Source organism: Phyllobates terribilis, unplaced genomic scaffold, assembly GCF_046119375.1.
Source record: "Phyllobates terribilis strain yellow unplaced genomic scaffold, ASM4611937v1 Scaffold_12__6_contigs__length_324123572, whole genome shotgun sequence".
Classification (NCBI taxonomy): domain Eukaryota; kingdom Metazoa; phylum Chordata; class Amphibia; order Anura; family Dendrobatidae; genus Phyllobates; species Phyllobates terribilis.
The window spans coordinates 237,929,556-237,951,695 of NW_027362772.1; positions in this window are offsets into that span (position 1 = coordinate 237,929,556).

The following is a 22,140-nucleotide window of genomic DNA, read 5'->3' on the forward strand; positions in this document are numbered from 1 at the left end:
TACAGTAATTTTGTTAATCTCACGAAAATCCAGACAAGGACGTAAACTGCCGTCCTTTTTTTTTACAAAAAAAAATCCAACCGCCACAGGAGACTTAGAGGGCCTAATGTGACCGGCGGCCAAACTTGTCTGTATGTATTCCTCCAAAGCCTTCCTCTCAGGAATAGTAAGGTTAAATAAACGACTTTTAGGAAGAGTCGCTCCAGGGACAAATTCAATAGAACAATCATAGTCTCTATGGGGAGGCAAAACCTGCGATTCCTTCTCAGAAAAAACTCTCCAAAAATCCTGAATAGGAACAGGCAATTCTCCCCTATCCAAAGCTGCAATACGCCCGTTACAACACTTGTCATAACATTTATGGCTCCAGGATTTAATTTCACTGGTAGACCAATCCAGTACAGGATTGTGAAATTTTAACCAGGGCAATCCCAATATTACTGGAGAAGGCAAGATATTCAAAACTACCAAATCCAATTTCTCATGGTGAACACCATTAATAGTGAGAGGAAATTCACAGACCTTGAGAGTAATATTCTTCAAAGGGGAACCATCCACAGAAACCACAGCAATGGGGGATGATAAAGGTTCGGGTTTTAAATTGAGTCTTTCCAAGAATCCCCCATCAATTACATTCAGAGTAGACCCACAATCGACAAACACCCGAAATTCCATTAATTTTTCCTGAGCAATCGTGGAAGCAGCTAAAAATACACCCTTGGAATTTAAACAGGCAATACGGGCATGACTGACCATTTTTTTTTCTTTCTTCATACGAAGCTCACAGCCTTTAATCAAATGACCAGATTTTCCGCAATAGAAACACAAGCCTTCAAAAAATCTACGGTCTTTTTTATTGAGAGCGAGGTGCCACCGATCCAATCTCCATCGGTTCACCACTGTTAGTACACACATTCTCATAACCAGAAACTGACATAGCAGAGGATTTGCTCTCATTAACCCTTGCACGCAGTCTCCTATCCACCCGTATAGCTAATTGCATAGCCTGCTGCAAATCTTCAGGTGTAGGATAAGCAATTAGCAGGTCTTTAACCCTTTCATTGAGCCCAGCAAGAAATAGACTTTTCAGAGCAGAATCGTTCCACCCTGTTTGAGTAGACCATCGACGGAAATGAGTACAATATTTTTCCACATTACCTGATGCCTGTCTCAAACGTCTTAACTCAGTCTCAGCTGATGCGACACGGTCAGGATCATCATATAATAGCCCCAAAGCAGAAAAAAAAACTATCCACTGATCTGAAGCATGTATCACTAGGTTGCAAAGAAAAGGCCCACTCCTGAGGCTCTTTGCGCAACAGTGACATTATGAACCCTATGCGCTGGGATTCATCCCCAGAGGACTTGGGTCTCAAACGAAAATACAATAAGCAAGCATTTTTAAATGAAAAAAATTCTCGGTGTTCACCAAAAAATAAATCTGGCAAACATACCTTAGGCTCCAAGAAATGTGCTCCAGGACAGTTACTCACGTGCTGACGGAGCTCGGCCACCTCCAGAGAGAGTCCCTGCAGGCGATGAGCCAAATCCTGAACCGACACCATGATGGAACAGAAAAATCTTTCCTTAGAGAATTTGCAGGCTGGACTTACTGTTATGTTCTGCTACCAGAGCTAAGGAAAGAGAGGAGATCTGTCCCTACGATAGAACTCAGCTTTATCCCTATGATGTAACAGGGGACCTGATCCTGCGATCAGACCTGCTAAAGTCCTAAGCTAGTCTGTACGGAGACCTATAGATGTGGGGAAGGAATCCCTACAAGTACTAAGGACTGGGAGGAAAATGGGACACCTCCTAACAGAAATAGTAGCAGACAGACGAACAAACAAAATATATAGAACACTGAGGTCCGTAGACCAAGCAAACTAACAGAGTTAGATACAGAGCACAAGCTAGCTAGAAAGTAGTTATACAATGAAGTCCAGCAAAGCCAGAAGGGCGGAGCAGGATTAAATAGGCCAACAAGGTCATGTGACCAGCAAAGGAAAAAACCTAAGAGCTAGGTTCTAACAGAGGTTAGCTCTGAGGACGACGGGTGTGATAACACACAGGGTGATGATGACGAGGTTGGAGATCCCACTTACTGTCAACCCACAGTCAGCCAGTCGATGAGGTCAGCAGAGGAGGTGGAGGAGGATGTGACTAGCCCTGGGGATGGGGATGACTCGGTACCCGGGCATTTGCCTGGCCTTGGGGATGTCGCGGTGGTCGGCTCCCTGGCCCGTACCCTGGGGTCTCTCTTTAAAAGGGTGGATAATTGTTAATTTTATAAGAGTTCATGACGTCACCTGTGGTATCTGGTGACAAGCACCAGCGCTGCAGCAGTCCACTGAGGCCGGTGATAAGGCAGCTCGATGGTATAGCTCCCCACAGGTGGACCTAGGTCTCAGGGCAGCGTATGCAGGGGGAATGCAGGACAGGCGAGACCCAGCTGGGTCAGAGCAAGAACGGGAACGGACACGGTAGTCACTTCAGTACCTTTTACAGGTGGAAATTCAGGCATATCCCGGAGCACTGTAGGGTGAAGGGTGCATATCAGGATCCTCCCCAATGAGCGGGTGTAGGGCCTCCTGTTTCTTGCCTCTGCGTAGTAAGTTTCTGACCTGCCTGGAGCTAGGCCTAACTTTGTCTCTGTCCTGCGCTGGCTGACCTTGTGGTAGGGCCTTCTCTTGGAGTTCACGCTCCCAGTATGCGGGGCCTAAGCGTCTCCTGGCTCTGTTACATATCAGCACGTTAGTGATCCTGGGACTTGTAGTTCTCCAGGGATTCTGGTTATGCCTTACTGGGTCATAGAGATACCGGTAAGCTCGGATCCTGTGTCCGGTAAATGCTTCGGGGTGAGCTGATTAAGCTCCTCTGCCCCTTATGTACTAACTCGCCACTCCCCTTCGGCCTACTCGGGCCCTCACTAGGCTATACACACTAACGGCAGCTTGCCGCGCTTCACTGATCTTACGGCACCGGCACACCTTAAGCTCTATCTGGGCTCCCTGAATCTAGCAAGTAGGAGCCTCGTGCTCCACTGCTGAACTATTAACTGCGTTCTCTAGACTAGACTGAGCTCCACTGCAGACTGACCTCTCTTAGGCTTCTCTACTGCAGGAACTCTTCAGAGGAACTGAACTGCCTAGTTCCCTATTTATATCCCTAACGGGCTCCCTCTGCTGGTCTGAGGTGGAAGGTGGAGATGTGTGAATGTTTATGGGGGCCTCTTGTGGAGGATTCCATCAATGCACTCTTCTAGGATCTGTGATACCAAGCGCAGCGGGGCATCACAGATGCTATTGACGACGAGGTTAGGTTGCGCCTTCCTGAACAGAGACGGAGTACTGGAAGCACGTCAACAACTGCATCCTCAACCACAACTCTGCCTCTGACCACAAGTCGTAGTGGCTCTTCAGGTCACATGGGCTCTAAGCCTTGCATAGCCTGGGCATTTATTCAGATCGATAAGGATGACCCAACTCGTGTTATCTGTAATATTTGTCAGCAAAAGCTAAGTAGAGGCCAAAAAATCCATAGTTTGAGTACTTCATGCATGTACCGTCACATGGATATGAAGCATAAGTTGCAGTGGGAAGCTCACTGTGCTACAATGCGGCCTAGCCGGCTGGGCCAACCACCGTCTGCCCCATCTTGTGCATCCGCAGCCTCTTCATCCTCTGTGACTGGGGGGACAGCAGTCACACATGTTTTTGGACGCAGACCTGCCACCTCTTTACCCGCAACAGCCAGTGTGATTGGCAGGTCGTCAGTTCATTGGGAAGTGGAAACACCTGCTAGTGTTGAGCGCTCTCTGACATCGAGAGCACCACCTTTGGATCACGGCAACCTAACATGTCCGCCTGCATCTTCCTCACAGACCGGCAGTTTGCCGGGGACACCCTACTCAACACCGTCTAAGCACAACAGCCAGCCCTCGGTCCCTCAGATGTGGAAAAGTAAAAGACCATTTCCTCCTAGCCATGAGAAAGCTAAGAGGTTGAATTTCACCATCTGCAAGCTGTTGGCTACAGAAATGCTGCCTTTCCACCTGGAGGACACAGAGGATTTTCAAGACCTTATGTCCGTCACAGTGCCCCAGTACCAGATGCCCAGTCGGCACTACTTCTCAAAGAAAGGTGTGCCTGCGCTCCACTAGCATGTCGCACACAACATCACCGCTTCTTTGAGAAACTCTGTGTGTGACAGGGTGCACTTCACCACAGACACTTGGACGAGAAGGCATGGACAGGGGCGTTACATGTCGCTGACTGGGCACTGGGTAACTATGGTGACAGCAGGACAAGGGGCTGCTGTCCAAGTCTTACCGTCCCCACGAGTTGTGCGTCAATCCTCTTTATCTCGAAGTTCCTCCACTGCTTCTGCCTCCTCAACCTCCTCTCGGTCCTCCACCTGCACCCAAAGCCTGTCTGGTAATGCCACCTGCTTTCTAACTGCGCAGAAGGAATCCTGCACACCTCCTTACTATGCTGGCAGCAGGGCTCAATGGCATCAGTGTTTACTTTGAAATGTCTGGGAAATGTGAGTCACACAGCTGAGGAGTTGTGGTCAGCTCTGGAGACCCAGTTTCATGAAAGGTTGTCTCCACTGGACCTGCAACCAGGGAAGGCCATGTGCGACAATGCTGCAAACCTGGGTGCGGCACTTCGCCGGGGCAATGTCACACACGTGCCTTGTATGGCTCACGTGTTGAACCTGGTTGTCCAGCAATTTTTAGCCCACTATCCCGGACTAGATGGCCTTCTGCAGAGGGCACGGTCGCTGTGTGCTCACTTCCGCCGTTCGCATCCCGCAGTTCAACGACTTACATCTCTACAGAAGTCGTTGGGCCTGCCAGTTCACCGGCTGAAATGCGATGTGCCGACACTGTGGAATTCAACTCTGCACATGTTGCAGCGACTGTGGCAGCACCGACAAGCCCTTGTGCAATACGTTCTGACGTATAGCCTGGGCCAACGAGATCCAGAGGTGGGGCAAATCACGCTGCAGGAGTGGTCTCAGATCAGGGACCTATGAAGTTGACGCGCCCCCTGGGCCATGGGGTACCCTGAGCCGGGCCGGTAGACGCTGGGGGTTGTAGTCACTGTGGCGGTGACCCAGTCTGTGACCCAGGGCGGTCAATCCAAGGGTAATTTGTATATATGGATTTTATAATGTCTGACTACGCCACCTGTGGAGTGCGGCCAAAGGGGCCATCGCTGCGGAACAGTCCTCTGAAGCTGGTGGTTTTGCAGCAACGGTATTATTACTCACCACAGGAAGAGTGTAGCTTCAGGGCAGTGTGGGTGGATGATGGTGGTTGTAGTGCAGGGAGTCAGTAATGAACACAGAGTCCGTGTGATGCCGTCTCAAGATATTACTCACAGTTGTTGTAGTCGAGATTACAGGTACCAGATCAATCTCCCCTGTCGTGCTGTGCATACTCAGTGAGGGGCTCAGTCCACCCCCAGATAGCTCCGGAGTACTTAGCAGGACCCCCTTCTGTGTGTCCTTTCTCTGGCCTTCTCCCTGCACCTCACACCCAGTGACACTTCTATCCGGTATCCTTGGGCCTTGGCGGGTGACGTGTGTTCCGTCCCCTGGGTCCTATGTGGCTACCTTCTTAGTGAGACTGGTGTGGACTTTGGCCTGCAGTACATGAAATGCAGCAGCCTCCGGTTTCTAGTTGAGCCTTGCTGTTTCTCCGCTAGTTGAGGGACCGGTTCCCCTTATCTGGCCTGACCCCTCTACCTCCTGGTAGCAGCGGGAGTACGGGTGGCCTTCTGCACGGCCCGTACCCGTAGGGTCCCTTCGGTTCCTGGAGCCTTCCAGCTCCCACTCCTCTCTTCTCTCCTTCAGTCCTGGGCCTCCCAGGCTAGGCCCGCCTCTGGAGCAGAGCTCATGCCTAGTCTCTGCTCCTGTCACTTTTCCTCCTCTGTCTGGCTTGCTCTTTCTAAGATGGCTTCCTATTTATACTCTCCTTGTTATGTGCTCCTCTAAGCTGCTCCCCTAAGCACCCATTACATAGGACCCTCAAACCAGCTAGGGACCTGGGACTGTGCGCTCCCTTAGGAGCAATCTCGCCCTACCCCCACTGCGGGTATGTGTTGAATGCAGGAGTCAGGGTCCCGAGCCATACGCCTTCCTTACCTGAGGGTGAGATACCACACCTCTGGGTGAGATGCAGTAACTCTGTGGCGACTGAACCCTCAGGGGCGCCACACACCCTTCTGCACAGTTTTGAAATGGCGACGAAGATGTTTAGTGCTGACGACGATGCCATTATCAGCATGACTATTCCGGTGATTTACATGCTGGAGCACACATTAAACAGAATTCAGAGTCAGGTGGTGGGACAAGAGGAGGTGGAGGAAGTAGAGGAGGAGTCGTATGCGGAAGGGATAACATCTCTAAGGTCCAGACGGTTGGCAGCACCAAGGTGGCAGGCATGGGAGGGTGGGGGAGAGGGATTAACCAGGGCGCATGGTAGCAGCCAAACTGTTGAGGAAGGTGCAGGAGCCGAGGAAGAAGTGGAGGACGAACTGGCGATGGGCATGGAAGACTCATCAGATGAGGGAGACCTTGATCACATTTCTGTTGTGCGAGGTTGGAGGGAGAGGGCAGAGGAAGGAAGCATGATTCTTACCTCGCTAACAACACAACAAGGACTTGGTACTTCTGGATGCGCAAGACACATGAGTGCCTTCTTGCTGCACTACCTGCAACATGACCCCCGGATTGTCAGAATTCGAAGTAATCCCGACTACTGGGTTGCCACACTCTTAGATCCCCGGTACAAAAGTATATTTGCCGAAATAATTCCTGCCATAAAAAGGTATTGACGAATGCAGGAGTATCTGCAGACGCTGTTGCAGAATCTTACATGTGCTTTTCCACAAAACACCAGTGGTGCACGTAGTGAATCTCACAGTTCTAACTTGCCAACGGTGGGACTGTCGAGTCTTCATCACTCAAACAGTAACAGTAACACAGTATCTGCTGGTAACAGCAATTTTGTGGAATCGTTTCACCACTTTTTTAGACCATCCTTTGCAAGGCCACAGGAGACAAGAAGTCTGACACATAGTCAATGCCTAGAGACGATGGTACAGGAGAATCTCCAAGTGAACATCGAAGCCATGACTGTGTCCCTGGACCCTTGCTCATTTTGGTATTCCAATCTGGAATAATCGCCGGAGCTCGCCACTCACGACTTGGAGATCTTGTCATGCCATGCAGCCAGCGTTCTCTCTGAACGTGTGTTCAGCGCTGCTGGTGGTGTGCTGACAGATAAGCGCACGCGGCTGTCCACTGAGAATGTAGACAGACTCACGTTCATAAAGATGAACAAATCATGGATTCGCAAGGACATTTCTACCCCTGTGTCATCCTTGGGAGACTAAAAGCTTGGGGATTTGGTAAAATCACCTCACCAACCGTTTTAAGCAACAGTGGGGCAATTGATGCCACTTAACCCTAGAACGCATGACCATAAAAATCTACACTTTCACATACCTGGGGCCCTTTAGGCCCGTGTGCAAATAACATGGAATAACTCAAACTCAAATGACAAACAACTATATACATGAAGAATACCTAGAGTTTCAAAATTCTAACTAAAGTAATCTTGCAGAAAATAGAAAACAATTAACTGGCCGGGCCTGCAAGGCCACAGGTATGCGTTCTAGGGTTAAGTGGTGTCTGTGCCACAATTTTGGGAGTCCCCTTGCTGTGTCTTACGTGACGTTGGCATCGTCAATTCCAGGTGGGTTGGGTCGCACCCCCCCCCCCTTTTAACTGTAAGAAACTACATACACTATGGCTTGGGGTAACACAGATGGTTGAGTCTGAAGAGCTGTTTACTCAGAGGTCTGCTCCAAATCTTCAGTGTCTGCTAGTCAGCGTAGAATTTTTAACTGCATCTAGCCTAGGCAATACTTTGGGCGTAGTAGCCCAGCTGCGAAGCAAGCTGCACCGCCTGTGTATCTAATAAGAATTTTTAAATGAATCTAGCCTAGGCAGACTGTGGGGACCCCCAACCAAACCCAGACGCTCAGCCCCCCTACCGCCCCCCTTTCATGGACAATACAATAATGTAACTCTTACAACTGGATGGGTGAGGATCGGTCACAGCTTTATTAACTCTTTATACTCATTCCATTAGAAAGGCATTTTATTTCTAAAATAATTCAGCTTGTTGCAGCATGCCCTGGGTCCCCACTCCGGCAAGTTGGCCAACAAGTGTAACTCTCCAACATGTCCTTTCTATTTCCAGGCCACGGAGGATCCAGCGTACTCGTATGCAGGACTCTGACCCCCACCCATCACTCTTAACGCTTGTTCCACTCCGTCCTGGAGTCCTGACAGGAATATGTCCAGTCCAATATCTATTAAGTGAACACCGTCGGGCCGTATGAGGCCTGCTTTATCTCCTTCCAGTTGTCGGTGTCGTATCACTACACCGCCTCTGTCTCTTTTAAATTTTTCCATCCGAATATTTATTACCCGCCTTGTCCATTCGATGGCCGTGATGTCTCGCGCACCTTGCCATACCGCTATCGGCACAATCTCTGACCATACTATAGCTAATTTTGTGAAAAATTCTCTGAAGCGCTCAGTGTCTAGTTTCATTATTGCCATTAGTTATGCGCTCTTGTGATGACCTAGGTTGTTTCCCCCGGACTGTATAACTAAGATGACCGGACCTCTTGCCTCTCTCCCTACCTTGATTACCTCCATTAGTACCTGTGGCCATAGCAGGCCTCTAATACCTCTCCAGTTGAAATATGTGTTATGAAACTCTAATTTCCTCCCGCCTGGGTGGACTTTCGCCCTTTTTTGTGCCCAATATATATACGAGTGGCCTATCACTCACACTGTTGGCTTAGCGTCACCTGTAAAAGAAACAAACCACGTTAGGATAACAAGTCCGGTCTTATGTATCTCGCCAAACACGTGGATCGCCATCTCCCTATCCTCTGAACTTCCGTTTCTGACAGTCCTGCTCTTGCTGCTTCCGTGGCCGCACCTATGCGGAATGAGTGTGTCCCGTAATCTTTGGGGTGGTTCCCTGCCGATGTTATGCATTTATTAAATATAGCTTGGAACAGGTATCTTGATAATGGCGTTCCATCAATGTGTGATAGGAAGAAATTACTTTGTGATCTGATGGTTAGATATGTTTTTACTATTGTTACCCGACTCAGTGTACCGTTTGTGGGTTGTAGAAGTACCCAAGTACCCCTGCCCGCTGGAACCGTTTTCGATTGGTGTATGCGTAGACGTATTGCATTATTGGCTATGACTACGTCCTGGTGTAATAAGCCTCCACTGGTGGTAATTTTGGATTGAGGGACTAATTCGCATATACATAGCGCCCCGAAGAAGGCGATCACAAATGCAGTAGACATTAGTGTTGCTTCAAATTGTGAGTGTCATGTTAATGGTGTTAGGGATATGATGTGAGAAATCAGTTTTAGTGACACGGGACGGGACGTCTACATTCCTGACTTGGCTGACCCCTTTTCCACCCTTTTATGGATTGTCTGATGATGAATCTTTGTCACATCTCCCCAATTCAGTAGTTGGAAGTAAAATGCTACTCCGGTCAGACACCGCTGCGCTGACGCTCCTGATATGCCCCTCATCATTAGCTGGTGGAGACATTCTATGGTGACTTGTGATCTGGATTGTTCACATTGGTCAACCCGTCTGCCTGCTACTAGTCGTGTCCACTCTTCCCATGCCTTACCGTATGCTTGCCACGTTGACGGGGCAACTGACGCCCTGATTAATGGCATCAACTATTCGCCACTAGATCCCATAGGGAGGGTGGGCAACTGTTGCCCGATGGGTGGGCGTTGTGGAAGAGCTCTGTGAAAATCTGCCAATTGAATTGTTATAAAGCGTTAGCAGCAGCTTTATACCCCTCAGCATAGTGGCTAGCGCGGACCCATACATTGTGTTTTAGGCACAGGAATGCTAGCCTGCGTAGTAGGCCTAGCACTGGGAGAGACGATGATGCCATCTTATTAATGCAGTGCGCTAGGCTGGTGTTTTGTGTTATGAAGCGTATATTTTTGTTAGCCAGGCGCGCGCCCCATATTTCTATTGCTACCACTATTGGGAAAAATTATTTTCAGGGCTAGATGCAGTAAAAATTATTATTAATTTCAATGCTGGTGGAGCTTGGTATAGATGGCCTAATACAATGAGCCCCACACACTGCTAGAAGCCCAAATATTTTTTCAGAGCTAGATGCAGATAAAAATTATTTTTAATTTGCAACCTGATGGAGGTCAGTATAGATGAACTAATAGACCCAGTCCCACACACTGCTAGAAGCCCAAATATTTTTTCAGAGCTAGATGCAGAAAAAAATGATATTCAATTTGCAACCTGATGGAGGTCAGTATAGAAGGACTAATAGACCAAGTCCCACACACTGCTAGAAGCCCAAATACTTTTTCAGAGCTAGATGCAGATAAAAATTATTTTTAATTTGCAACCTGATGGAGATCAGTATAGATGGACTAATAGACCAAGTCCCACACACTGCTAGAAGCCCAAATATTTTTTCAGAGCTAGATGCAGATAAAAATTATTTTTAATTTGCAACCTGATGGAGGTCAGTGTAGATGGACTAATAGACCAAGTCCCACACACTGCTAGAAGCCCAAATATTTTTTCAGAAGTAGATGCAGAAAAAAATTATATTCAATTTGCAACCTGATGGAGGTCAGTATAGATGGACTAATAGAACAAGTCCCACACACTGCTAGAAGCCCCAATTTTTTTTCTGAGGTAGATGCAGAAAAAAATGATATTCAGTTTGCAACCTGATGGAGGTCAGTGTAGATGGACTAATAGAACAAGTCCCACACACAGCTAGAAGCCCAAATATTTTTTCAGAGCTAGATGCAGATAAAAATTATTTTTAATTTGCAACCTGATGGAGATCAGTATAGATGGACTAATAGACCAAGTCCCACACACTGCTAGAAGCCCAAACATTTTTTCAGAAGTAGATGCAGAAAAAAATTATATTCAATTTGTAACCTGATGGAGGTCAGTATAGATGGACTAATAGAACAAGTCCCACACACTGCTAGAAGCCCAAATATTTTTTCAGAGCTAGATGCAGAATAAAATTATATTCAATTTGCAACCTGATGGAGGTCAGTATAGATGGACTAATAGAACAAGTCCCACACACTGCTAGAAGCCCAAATTTTTTTTCTGAGGTAGATGCAGAAAAAAATGATATTCAGTTTGCAACCTGTTGGAGGTCAGTATAGATGGACTAATAGAACAAGTCCCACACACAGCTAGAAGCCCAAATATTTTTTCAGAGCTAGATGCAGATAAAAATTATTTTTAATTTGCAACCTGATGGAGATCAGTATAGATGGACTAATAGACCAAGTCCCACACACTGCTAGAAGCCCAAACATTTTTTCAGAAGTAGATGCAGAAAAAAATTATATTCAATTTGCAACCTGATGGAGGTCAGTATAGATGGACTAATAGAACAAGTCCCACACACTGCTAGAAGCCCAAATATTTTTTCAGAGCTAGATGCAGAATAAAATTATATTGAATTTGCAACCTGGTGTAGGTTAGTATAGATGGACTAATAGAACAAGTCCCACACACTGCTAGAAGCCCAAATATTTTTTCAGAGCTAGATGCAGAAAACAATGATATTCAATTTGCAACCTGATGGAGGTCAGTATAGATGGACTAATAGACCAAGTCCCACACACTGCTAGAAGCCCAAATACTTTTTCAGAGCTAGATGCAGATAAAAATTATTTTTAATTTGCAACCTGATGGAGATCAGTATAGATGGACTAATAGACCAAGTCCCACACACTGCTAGAAGGCCAAATATTTTTTCAGAGCTAGATGCAGATAAAAATTATTTTTAATTTGCAACCTGATGGAGGTCAGTGTAGATGGACTAATAGACCAAGTCCCACACACTGCTAGAAGCCCAAATATTTTTTCAGAAGTAGATGCAGAAAAAAATTATATTCAATTTGCAACCTGATGGAGGTCAGTATAGATGGACTAATAGAACAAGTCCCACACACTGCTAGATGCCCAAATTTTTTTCTGAGGTAGATGCAGAAAAAAATGATATTCAGTTTGCAACCTGATGGAGGTCAGTATAGATGGACTAATAGAACAAGTCCCACACACAGCTAGAAGCCCAAATATTTTTTCACAGCTAGATGCAGATAAAAATTATTTTTAATTTGCAACCTGATGGAGATCAGTATAGATGGACTAATAGACCAAGTCCCACACACTGCTAGAAGCCCAAACATTTTTTCAGAAGTAGATGCAGAAAAAAATGATATTCAATTTGCAACCTGATGGAGGTCAGTATAGATGGACTAATAGAACAAGTCCCACACACTGCTAGAAGCCCAAATATTTTTTCAGAGCTAGATGCAGATAAAAATTATTTTTAATTTGCAACCTGATGGAGATCAGTATAGATGGACTAATAGACCAAGTCCCACACACTGCTAGAAACCCAAACATTTTTTCAGAAGTAGATGTGTAGCACCCTGAGGATTCGGCTGCTACAGGGGTATTGCACCTCAACCCAGAGGTGTGATATTCCACTCCCGGGTAAGGAAGGAGTGTGGAACTGAGCTCAGATAGACTGCATGCACTACATACATCCCATTCCAGAGGAGCAGGCCGACGGTACTCCCACTTAGAAATGTGCAGGTACAACCGAGCCTGTTCCTGGCTGGAGTGGGAGGGGGGTGGTACATCCCATGTAGTGTAGGGGCAGATAGGGGGAGCAGTCTGGGTAGTGATAGGAGCTCATTGGGTGCTGGTCACCTGAGCTCACACATAGAGGGATATATAAGGAGGGCACCAACTTAGATCAGGGTCAGACGCTGAGAACAAGTCAGTTGGAGAGGAGAGAGAAGGAAACAGCAGCCCTGGAGAGAGAGAGAGTGGAGCAGAGAAAGACCCAGAGGGGGAAGACTGAAGGGACCCAAGAACCCAAATTAGAGCACCGGGTGAGGAGTCAGCAAGAGGGTACCGGAACCCAAGCTGGTGGGGGCAAAGACATTCCCCAGCCAGAGACCGGAGACCGTGGGCAGTGTCTGTCACGGTCACCCACCACATTCACCCCGAAGGCACACCACATGAAGGGTCAGGGAACCCAGGGCCAAGGGTGTCCCAAAAGAAGGCCCGAGGGAGCTGGACCTAGGTGAATCACTGGTGGGGACGGCTGAAGAAAGGACAGAGGGAGAGCTCAGGGCCACGCTCTGGACTTGTTTGGGGGTTGACCGGATCCAGGACCTGGTGGACGCAGCACGGCTCGGGTGGTCACTAGCAGCTGGAGTGACCAGTACAACATCAGCAGTAAGTAAACACCCTTAACTGCACAACCCGAGTCTGTCTTCATTGCCGGCTGCATCGCACCACCACAACCCCCATCCTCTGCGCCTGTCCCCTCTGAGGCTATACCCCTCCCGTTGGGGGTTATCCCACCAAGCTGCGCATCCACCATCAGCCTCAGCGGACCCTGCTGCAGCGGCGGCCACAGTGACCGTATCACAACGGGTGGCGTAGTCGACATAAAAGAACTTTAATAACATCTGTAGGACTGCCACATAACACTTAGCTTGACGCCCTGGGCACGGGACCGGGTCACAGCCGCTCGGAGACTACAACCCCCCCCCCATCTGATCCGGTGCCGGGTATTCCCCTCAAAAAGGAATATGTCCCAGGGGGCGCGTCAACTTTGGCGTAGTCGGCAGGATTACGTGCCCGCAACACCCGGGTACTGCGTGCCTGAAGAAAAGTGCAAGTTTACCTCAGAAAGAAGTCTCCCGCCGGTTCCGGAGGGTCCACGCCATCGGACTCCATCACCAGTCGTTTCCCGCCGATTGTCCGCCATTTCCAGCTTGTTCCCGCCATCTGCAGAGTTTCCCGCCACTGGGAAGCGATTCCCGCCAAAACCGCAGATTTCCCGCCTTGGAAGAGCAGCGGACGCCATTATGGGCGTGCCAAAGGAGGGCAGGAGGCCACCTCCCATCGTGGGCCAGGACAGAAAATGGCGCCAAAAGTGGAAACCGCCCCCACCAACAGAGACTGTGATGCTGGAGGTGTCTGTCAGCGTGAAAGAACTCCCCCTGGAGCTGACAGTCACCGAGTTGCCCCGGGACCGCCCTCGAAGTGGGAGGAGACGAAAGAGAAGAGAAAAGATGGGTGTCGCTTGGAGCAGTCTGGAGCGAGCGCACCCGGAGGCAAGAGGTCTAACGAGGAGTAGTGGAGAAGCTCACCCGGAGATGGAAAGAGAGCAGAACAGCACCGGCCCGCTGGCCAGGAGTCTGCTAGAGACCGAGGAAGGAGGGCAGAGCAGCACCGGCCCGCTGGCCAGGAGCCTGCCGGAAGCAGAGCAGAGCAGCACCGACCCGATGGTCAGGAGCCTGCTAGAGTCCACAACCCCGCTAGGTCTAGCGGAGATCCTAGCGCAGCTCCCCCGAGACCGGGAGTGTGCACAAACAGCCCTGGAGGGCCTCGCACGGAGGATGGCCCGGGTACAGCGGGAGATACTGGCGGAGTGGAGCCGGGAGATGGCTCAGCACGCAGAGACCAGTCAGCGGAGCACGCTACCCTGGAAGAGGAAGCAGACCGCCTCTGAGGATGGCGCAGGAGGACCCAAGGCCGGAGACGGCGCCGAGGAGGGAGCCGAACGCATGGAGGCAGGTAAAGGGGACGCCTATACCCCAAGCCGTGACACCGCTCACCTGCCCCAGCTCCCCGTCGCAGAGCCCGAAAGTCCCCCTGCTGTGCCCGTAACCGCCAGGTCACCGCCATGGACTAGGCCCCGACCGGAAGCCGCCGCCGCGTCCCCTGTGACGTCACGCGCCCCGACCCGGAGCGTGACAAAGCAGGAAGTACCACCAGCCTGGTCGCAAGGCCTAGTACCCCCGGGCGCCGCACCACCAACAGCGCCCCCTACCTCCGCGGAGCCTCCGGCCTGGCCGCAAGGCCAGGTAGCCCAGGGCGCCGCCGTCCTAACGGTGCCCTTCACCTTCCAGGTGCCCCAGGCCTGGCCGCAAGGCCTGGGCAACCCGGGCGCCACCACCACCGCGCCCGCGCCCGCAATACCTAGGGTGCCACACCTGGGGGAGGACCTCTTCGGCCAGCTCACATGGCCGGACGGGCGGCCCTTCATCTGGCCCGAAGGGTACCCTGAGCTGGAGCGGCAGCAAAGACTAGGGCCCTTGTGTGAGCCCCTAATCCCGGCTCCGAAGCCCGTGGCTCGGGTCTCGCCTCCTCTAGCAGAAGCCCAATTCGTGTGGGACCCCACGGGAGAAGATTTGATGGGGTTCACCGGAGAAACTCGGGCAGCCGCAGCTGAACGTACAGAGTGTTGCCGTCAACAGCTGGCAGAGTTTAAGAGAGAACGGGAGGAGAGGCGGGTCAGAGAACAACAGGCCCAAATCCAGAGCGCGGAGCAGAAGAGCCGGACTAGGAGGAACCCCCGTGCAGCGCATTGTCCCCGCACCATCGGGACAGTGATAAAGTTCAACCCGCAGCATGGGTGGGGCTTTATTCGGGACCGTAACAACCGCGGTGACGTTTTTGTGACCCGCAGAGACGTCGAGTCCCACCTGCCGGAAGGTCACAAAGGCCGTGACCTCTACGTCGGAGACGAAGTCACTTTCACCCGGCACAAGTGTGCCAAAGGACCTTACGCCCTCCACGTACACCGCTTGACGGAGGAGGAGTTGCGGTACGGGGAGGAGGAGCCAGAGGACCCGGACGGGTCTGAAGAAACATCATATCAAGAAAGAGCAGGAGGAAGACGCCGTTGAGTGCGGCAGAGCAGGAGCTGTAAATAGTTACCCAATCGGGGTATATAGAAACTGAAACTGTTGCTGCTAAAATAGTCCCCGTTGGGACCAGGGAACTGTTACCCGTTAACCCCTTCATCCTACAGGCTGAGGACTGTGAGCAGCCATTCCCTTTCCCCTCCTTACCTGGCCGAGGACTGAGAGCGGCCATATCCCCTGTATATAGTTGCGCGTCCTAAAGCGCCCCCTACCGGTTTTATAGGAAAACCAGATTTTTCTAAGAGACTGTCGCACTTTTCCCGGACACACGTTGCACCGTGTCCGGAGGAGGAACCAGAGACAAGAGAAGTCTACGAGAATGTTTATATAAAAAGTTTTATATATATATAATGTTTATATGTTTTATATGTTCATATAAAAATTTTGTATGTTTTGGTGTTTTATGTCTTACAGCCCGAGGACGTGCTGTGATTTACCAGGGGGGAATGTAGCACCCTGAGGATTCGGCTGCTACAGGGGTATTGCACCTCAACCCAGAGGTGTGATATTCCACTCCCGGGTAAGGAAGGAGTGTGGAACTGAGCTCAGATAGACTGCATGCACTACATACATCCCATTCCAGAGGAGCAGGCCGACGGTACTCCCACTTAGAAATGTGCAGGTACAACCGAGCCTGTTCCTGGCTGGAGTGGGAGGGGGGTGGTACATCCCATGTAGTGTAGGGGCAGATAGGGGGAGCAGTCTGGGTAGTGATAGGAGCTCATTGGGTGCTGGTCACCTGAGCTCACACATAGAGGGATATATAAGGAGGGCACCAACTTAGATCAGGGTCAGACGCTGAGAACAAGTCAGTTGGAGAGGAGAGAGAAGGAAACAGCAGCCCTGGAGAGAGAGAGAGTGGAGCAGAGAAAGACCCAGAGGGGGAAGACTGAAGGGACCCAAGAACCCAAATTAGAGCACCGGGTGAGGAGTCAGCAAGAGGGTACCGGAACCCAAGCTGGTGGGGGCAAAGACATTCCCCAGCCAGAGACCGGAGACCGTGGGCAGTGTCTGTCACGGTCACCCACCACATTCACCCCGAAGGCACACCACATGAAGGGTCAGGGAACCCAGGGCCAAGGGTGTCCCAAAAGAAGGCCCGAGGGAGCTGGACCTAGGTGAATCACTGGTGGGGACGGCTGAAGAAAGGACAGAGGGAGAGCTCAGGGCCACGCTCTGGACTTGTTTGGGGGTTGACCGGATCCAGGACCTGGTGGACGCAGCACGGCTCGGGTGGTCACTAGCAGCTGGAGTGACCAGTACAACATCAGCAGTAAGTAAACACCCTTAACTGCACAACCCGAGTCTGTCTTCATTGCCGGCTGCATCGCACCACCACAACCCCCATCCTCTGCGCCTGTCCCCTCTGAGGCTATACCCCTCCCGTTGGGGGTTATCCCACCAAGCTGCGCATCCACCATCAGCCTCAGCGGACCCTGCTGCAGCGGCGGCCACAGTGACCGTATCACAACGGGTGGCGTAGTCGACATAAAAGAACTTTAATAACATCTGTAGGACTGCCACATAACACTTAGCTTGACGCCCTGGGCACGGGACCGGGTCACAGCCGCTCGGAGACTACAACCCCCCCCCCATCTGATCCGGTGCCGGGTATTCCCCTCAAAAAGGAATATGTCCCAGGGGGCGCGTCAGATGCAGAAAAAAATGATATTCAGTTTGCAACCTGATGGAGGTCAGTATAGATGGACTAATAGAACAAGTCCCACACACAGCTAGAAGCCCAAATATTTTTTCAGAGCTAGATGCAGATAAAAATTATTTTTAATTTGCAACCTGATGGAGATCAGTATAGATGGACTAATAGACCAAGTCCCACACACTGCTAGAAGCCCAAACATTTTTTCAGAAGTAGATGCAGAAAAAAATTATATTCAATTTGCAACCTGATGGAGGTCAGTATAGATGGTCTAATAGAACAAGTCCCACACACTGCTAGAAGCCCAAATATTTTTTCAGAGCTAGATGCAGAATAAAATTATATTGAATTTGCAACCTGGTGTAGGTTAGTATAGATGGACTAATAGAACAAGTCCCACACACTGCTAGAAGCCCAAATATTTTTTCAGAGCTAGATGCAGAAAAAAATGATATTCAATTTGCAACCTGATGGAGGTCAGTATAGATGGACTAATAGACCAAGTCCCACACACTGCTAGAAGCCCAAATACTTTTTCAGAGCTAGATGCAGATAAAAATTATTTTTAATTTGCAACCTGATGGAGATCAGTATAGATGGACTAATAGACCAAGTCCCACACACTGCTAGAAGCCCAAATATTTTTTCAGAGCTAGATGCAGATAAAAATTATTTTTAATTTGCAACCTGATGGAGGTCCGTGTAGATGGACTAATAGACCAAGTCCCACACACTGCTAGAAGCCCAAATATTTTTTCAAAAGTAAATGCAGAAAAAAATTATATTCAATTTGCAACCTGATGGAGGTCAGTATAGATGGACTAATAGAACAAGCCCACACACTGCTAGAAGCCCAAATTTTTTTCTGAGGTAGATGCAGAAAAAAATGATATTCAGTTTGCAACCTGATGGAGGTCAGTATAGATGGACTAATAGAACAAGTCCCACACACAGCTAGAAGCCCAAATATTTTTTCACAGCTAGATGCAGATAAAAATTATTTTTAATTTGCAACCTGATGGAGATCAGTATAGATGGACTAATAGACCAAGTCCCACACACTGCTAGAAGCCCAAACATTTTTTCAGAAGTAGATGCAGAAAAAAATGATATTCAATTTGCAACCTGATGGAGGTCAGTATAGATGGACTAATAGAACAAGTCCCACACACTGCTAGAAGCCCAAATATTTTTTCAGAGCTAGATGCAGATAAAAATTATTTTTAATTTGCAACCTGATGGAGATCAGTATAGATGGACTAATAGACCAAGTCCCACACACTGCTAGAAACCCAAACATTTTTTCAGAAGTAGATGCAGAAAAAAATGATATTCAGTTTGCAACCTGATGGAGGTCAGTATAGATGGACTAATAGAACAAGTCCCACACACAGCTAGAAGCCCAAATATTTTTTCAGAGCTAGGTGCAGATAAAAATTATTTTTAATTTGCAACCTGATGGAGATCAGTATAGATGGACTAATAGACCAAGTCCCACACACTGCTAGAAGCCCAAACATTTTTTCAGAAGTAGATGCAGAAAAAAATTATATTCAATTTGCAACCTGATGGAGGTCAGTATAGATGGTCTAATAGAACAAGTCCCACACACTGCTAGAAGCCCAAATATTTTTTCAGAGCTAGATGCAGAATAAAATTATATTGAATTTGCAACCTGGTGTAGGTTAGTATAGATGGACTAATAGAACAAGTCCCACACACTGCTAGAAGCCCAAATATTTTTTCAGAGCTAGATGCAGAAAAAAATGATATTCAATTTGCAACCTGATGGAGGTCAGTATAGATGGACTAATAGACCAAGTCCCACACACTGCTAGAAGCCCAAATACTTTTTCAGAGCTAGATGCAGATAAAAATTATTTTTAATTTGCAACCTGATGGAGATCAGTATAGATGGACTAATAGACCAAGTCCCACACACTGCTAGAAGCCCAAATATTTTTTCAGAGCTAGATGCAGATAAAAATTATTTTTAATTTGCAACCTGATGGAGGTCCGTGTAGATGGACTAATAGACCAAGTCCCACACACTGCTAGAAGCCCAAATATTTTTTCAAAAGTAAATGCAGAAAAAAATTATATTCAATTTGCAACCTGATGGAGGTCAGTATAGATGGACTAATAGAACAAGCCCACACACTGCTAGAAGCCCAAATTTTTTTCTGAGGTAGATGCAGAAAAAAATGATATTCAGTTTGCAACCTGATGGAGGTCAGTATAGATGGACTAATAGAACAAGTCCCACACACAGCTAGAAGCCCAAATATTTTTTCACAGCTAGATGCAGATAAAAATTATTTTTAATTTGCAACCTGATGGAGATCAGTATAGATGGACTAATAGACCAAGTCCCACACACTGCTAGAAACCCAAACATTTTTTCAGAAGTAGATGCAGAAACTAATGATATTCAATTTGCAACCTGATGGAGGTTAGTATAGATGGACGAATAGAACAAGTCCCACACACTGCTAGTAGCCCAAATATTTTTTCAGAGGTAGATGCAGACAAAAAATTATTTTTAATTTGCAACCTGATGGAGGTCAGTATAGGTGGACTAATAGAGAAAGTCCCACACACTGCTAGAAGCCCAAATATTTTTTCCGAGCTAGATGCAGAACTAAATTATTTTTAATTTGCAACCTGATGGAGGTCAGTATAGATGGACTAATAGAGAAAGTCCCACACACTGCTAGAAGGCCAAATATTTTTTCAGAGCTAGATGCAGAAAAAAATTATATTCAGTTTGCAACCTGATGGAGGTCAGTATAGATGGACTAATAGAACAAGTCCCACACTCAGCTAGAAGCCCCAATATTTTTTCAGAGCTAGATGCAGATAAAAATTATTTTTAATTTGCAACCTGATGGAGATCAGTATAGATGGACTAATAGACCAAGTCCCACACACTGCTAGAAGCCCAAACATTTTTTCAGAAGTAGATGCAGAAAAAAATGATATTCAATTTGCAACCTGATGGAGGTCAGTATAGATGGACTAATAGAACAAGTCCCACACACTGCTAGAAGGCCAAATATTTTTTTAGAGGTAGATGCAGATAAAAATTATTTTTAATTTGCAGCCTGATGGAGGTCAGTATAGATGGACTAATAGAGAAAGTCCCACACACTGCTAGAAGGCCAAATATTTTTTCAGAGCTAGATGCAGACAAAAAATTATTTTTAATTTGCAACCTGATGGAGGTCAGTATAGATGGACTAATAGAGAAAGTCCCACACACTGCTAGAAGGCCAAATATTTTTTCAGAGCTAGATGCAGATATAAATTATTTTTAATTTGCAACCTGATGGAGGTCAGTATAGATGGACTAATAGAGAAAGTCCCACACACTGCTAGAAGGCCAAATATTTTTTCAGAGCTAGATGCAGAAAAAAATTATATTCAGTTTGCAACCTGATGGAGGTCAGTATAGATGGACTAATAGAACAAGTCCCACACACAGCTAGAAGGCCAAATATTTTTTCAGAGGTAGATGCAGATAAAAATTATTTTTAATTTGCATCCTGATGGAGGTCAGTATAGATGGACTAATAGAGAAAGTCCCACACACTGCTAGAAGGCCAAATATTTTTTCAGAGCTAGATGCAGACAAAAAATTATTTTGAATTTGCAACGTGATGGAGGTCAGTATATATGGACTAATAGAACAAGTCCCACACACTGCTAGAAGGCCAAATATTTTTTCAGAGCTAGATGCAGAAAAAAATAATATTCAGTTTGCAACCTGATGGAGGTCAGTATAGATGGACTAATAGAACAAGTCCCACACACTGCTAGAAGCCCAAATATTTTTTCAGAGCTAGATGCAGAAAAAAATTATATTCAATTTGCAACCTGATGGAGGTCAGTATAGATGGACTAATAGAATGATGCTATGCCCAAAAGATTTTACTTCACTAGGTGCAGTAAAAAAATTGGTATTCTATACGCAGGTGGTATATCTTGCAACACAGATAGGCTACTCTACTGACTAACTCACTCTGCAATAGGCCAAAAAGGATCAGCTTTGCTAGATTCAGCCAAATGCTGTGAAAAAAACTTGCACAGCACTGGCACAGACCTGCCTGGCAAAAACTGATAGGAACTGATGTAACCTAGTCCTGAAAAGGACTCCCACAATCTATCTATTTAAGAGCACAGACCTGCCTGATAAAAGTCGTAGGAAATGCTGTAACCTAGTCCTTAAAAGGACTGCAATCACAACTATTCCCTACTCCCAAGCTATCTGTAGATTTGTGCGAAAATTGGCTTGAAATTAACAAGGTATAGCGCACACAGCAACAGCGGTGCCGTCTAACACGCAGCTGCAGCAGTGAGAAAATGGTGGCGACAGGGAAAATGGCTGGGTCTTATAGGGCAAGGACATGTGACATACACTGGCAATGACACATGCCCTTGCTTGTGTGAAAAAAAGTACTTCGCTCCGTGTGTGCACTGCTGATAGGCTGACAGATTGCACCTCCCCACTGTAAATGCGGGAAAGAGAAAAAAAAATGGAGTTCTTCATTATTCCTGCAGAGATCCATCCCCTGCCCCTCCCCCCACCCCGCTGTACACTCA